The sequence below is a fragment of the Morone saxatilis genome, unplaced genomic scaffold (assembly GCF_004916995.1).
Source record: "Morone saxatilis isolate NCDOM2014 unplaced genomic scaffold, NCSU_SB_2.0 Contig18, whole genome shotgun sequence".
NCBI classification, from domain to species: Eukaryota; Metazoa; Chordata; class Actinopteri; family Moronidae; genus Morone; species Morone saxatilis.
In genome coordinates, this window is record NW_023339740.1 from 26679292 (window position 1) to 26683249 (window position 3958).

Below are 3958 nucleotides of genomic sequence, written 5' to 3' on the forward strand. Positions count from 1 at the left end.
AAACACACACACCCACAAACACACAAACTCTAAGCCTAGACACTGATTCTCACTTATCCGTGCACCACCTCTCACACACACACAGATTAAGTAAACATGCAGAGGATTTTCAATCAGAAGATACACTCACAGGGTTATAAGGCACCTGATCTGCTGTACACAACCATGATGCAATAATCACATTTTTAATGCACAAGTGAGCATTGACAGAAAAAAAAGGGCACATATACGTTAGCACAATGGAGGCATCACTCCATCACATTGCGCCACATCACTACATGATGGTAAGACACAAGATACAGTGGGTACATTTGTAAATGAATATGTGTTTTGTGTGTGTGTATGTGTGTGTCTGGGAACTGTGGAAAGAAGAAAAAGAGGAGGAGGAGAGGGGTAAGTTGTAGTAGGGTGGGAGAGAGATTGAGTTCTCATTACAACTGAGAAAAATGGCTGCCAAGACCCAGTGTACAGAGGGAACAAGTGGAGGTTTACTGAGTGCTCTTTGTATCTAGGCGAGAGTGTCCCTACCCAGATCCTTGGCCTGTGGAGGAGCTGTGCCACCTTGAAAAGCCCCCAAATCCTAAGGAGTTGTTTGCTGTGGGGTTCAGTGCCAGTTTGGATGTTTCGCAATTAAATTTACTTATTTGTTCATTCATCTCGCGCCACTTGTGTTCACCCCTGACCCCTGGGATCCCACGTCCGTCTGACTGGAGTCTCGGAAGCCCGACTGGGCCATCGTGGGCCAACTATGCATAAACAGTGGATAGTGAGCAGAGGTGAGGAGAAGAGAGTAAGTAGACAGGCGACAGACAGAGAGTGATAATAATAATAATAATATCGCTAAAGGAAATGATAAATAATGAAGAAGTGTACAGGGCATATTGCAGTCTTCAGGCTGAGAGACAGGTAAAATAAGAGAGTAAAAGAAAAATGACCAGCACCAAAACAAACAAATAGCAAAATTACTATTATCACCATCAACATCAACACTATTACTACTATCACTACTACTATTACTAATAATAATAATAATACAGAGTGAGTTTGACAAGCCAAAACAAAGACATTCCCCTGAAGAGATCATAAGAGAAACAGAGACGGAGAGTAGAGAAGAGAAGAGAGTTTTTGGGAGTGAGCAGGGATAATATTGTGTTGTGTTACGTATTGTGGAAAGTGTGTCTCAGGCATTCAAGGCTGTTAAGTCTGGATTGAAAACCAGATTATATTAAATGTTGCTGCTATATTCTTAGTGGCGGACATTTTGCACTGTTATGTGCTTTAGTAAAAAAACATTTCTGTTGGTTTTGGATTTCCTGTTGGAATATGGTGTTTTTGGCTAGGGCAGTGGGGAGAATTGAAGAAGTGCTACTGGATGTTGTAAAAAGTGATTAGTCACCTAGTATACAGAGTTGCGGGGAAAGAGGGATGCAGCAGCAGAGTATGTGCATCAGTTGATCAGTGACTTGGTGCCAAAAGTGATTAATAGGTGGACGGTGCCAGGTGGCATGCAGGTAAGTGTCTGAGTTTTGTGAGCAAGCTGTATGAGATGTAAGTCAGAGCTGTAGTGCAGTGAAAGCTTACATTGCAGATTTTGATCCAGAAGTCAGCACTGGTACGATCATCATGGCAAGATCTTGTTCTCATTTATAGAATGGAATGTCATCCTTGTTAGAGATTATGTATATTTTTGACAAATTCCTTGATAGATGTGAGTTTTGTCAGTTTAGCCACTAATGAACGCTGTGCTACACTACTTGGTAGTAACTTTGGGGATTTCAATTGTAGAAATACCAGAAACAGTTTACTCCCAATGCAGAACTTGGGCATCAAATGCTGAGGTGAGTGAGTGTTATTATAAAGAAGTGCTCCAGGTGTGTGTGATACCACTTTCTTTCCACAAAGTGAAATTTCTTCCAGGAGGGGAAGGTGGGAGAAGACTGGATTGATCCAGATGGCTGTGCGAAGAGAGAGGTGTATTTGGAGTTTGTAATTTGAAGTGCTTTCCATCAAGCTGTCAGAGTTGATACAATGGCCTTTAAAACAGCAGTATTTCTTAATGGCTGGGCTAATGAATGGGAGATCTGCAATGAGGAAATCCTGGCGTAAGGTCTCTTAGGGAACAAATCACTTTAACTGTTCTAGTAAAAAGCAGCAGCTCCTGTCATTCACACAACAAGGAACCTCATCACCTTATTTAATGTCATGTGAGCCTTAACACACTGCAACAGTACTGCTACAGTCCTCTGATAGAGATATTAGAAGTGGTATATACACTGCATGACCAAAAGTATGTGCACACCCGAACACTACTTCTATGTGTGATTGTTTTGTGCCTCAGACCAAAGCGATTAATCTGCTGGTATGTAAGCCGCCACTCTTCTGGCTTCAGGCTTTTCCAGCAGATTTTGGAACCTGGCTGCAGGGATTTTCTCCCTATTCAGCCACAAGGGCATTAATGAGGCCGGTCACTGATGTTGGGAGATAAGGCCTGGCCCGCAGTCAGCTTTCAAGTTCATCCTAAAGATGTTAGATGGGGTTGAAGTCGGAGCTCTGTGCAGGCCAGTCCTTCCACACTAAGGTCAGAAAAACATTCCTTTATGTGCCTGGCTTTGAGCACAGTGGCAATACCATGTTGAAAGAGGAAAGGGACCCCACAAACTGTCGCCACAAAGTTGTAGCAGGAAGATTCCCCTTAACTGGAACTAAGAGGCCAAGCTCAAACCATGAAAACAGCCCCAGACTGAAAGTGTCCACAAACAGGCAATATGCTACACATTTGAATGTCCTCTTGTTACATATACACATACAGTGGGTGCTGCTTGTTTAAAAGGTGTACGTTTTTACTCATAAGCCAACACCAAGTGCACACACAAGTTGTTTCCTGCTGCAAGAAGACATTAATCACAGTACTTCACTGCTATTAGTGCGGCTCAGAAAACTTAAGGTTCTACAAATTGAAAAGAAACAAGGAAAGAAAATACAAATGAGCTGATTTAAACAAAAGGTTTACAGTTTGCCTTATCCCCCTTGGGTTTCCCTTTCCTTACCGAGCTGCAGTGGAGGGATAGTAACACAAAGAGGGACTTTACATACTAAACAGACTGTACCTTTAGACTATACTCACTTCATTCTGCTGGAATCTCAAATTAAATTCAGATATACTTTGGTGTTTTTGCTCAGAAAGAGGACTGGACAGAAGGAATAATTACAGCCAGCAAAACACCTTTCAACTACACTGATTGTGATTAATTGACTGTTTGTGAACCTGTCCTTTACACAATTTAAGATAAGGAAAATTAAACAGTTATGTCATACTTCTACATATTGTTTAAACCAGATTTTCACATAAATGTTGTATTCTTGATAATTTGATCTAATTGGATTATTGTTTTCTTCTACAAATATTAAAAATAAACACATAATTTAAGGATTTTATAATAATTCGAACAAAATGCCTGAACAGTCTAACTCTATCGGCGCATGACCTTAACCTACAGGAACACACACAGCGCTTACAATCAGGTATTAATGGAGAAAACTCTCTCGACCATTGCCAACACCACTCTGTCACTATTTCACATGCGACACTTTCTCAGCTGCACACATTCACATATGCGCACTGCCACGCACGCACGTGCACACTGTAGCTGACCAACATCATCACTGTCTGCCTCCTCCTGTGTTCATGCTGCAGGACCAACACGCGCAGTCCCTCTCCCCCTCTTGTTCTCTCTCTCTCTCTCTCTCTCTCTCGCTCTCACTCACACAAACACGCACGCACACGCACCCTGACCTGCCAGCATCAGTAGCCTCGCGCAATCTCTGCTGAAACGGCGGAACAAACCCGTGGTGACACGTGTGCGCACAGCGCGCGGCTCCAACAGACCAAGCGTGTCCACGCACGGCGCACACACATCGGGCGCGCACACACACCCACACACACACCCCCCCACACACA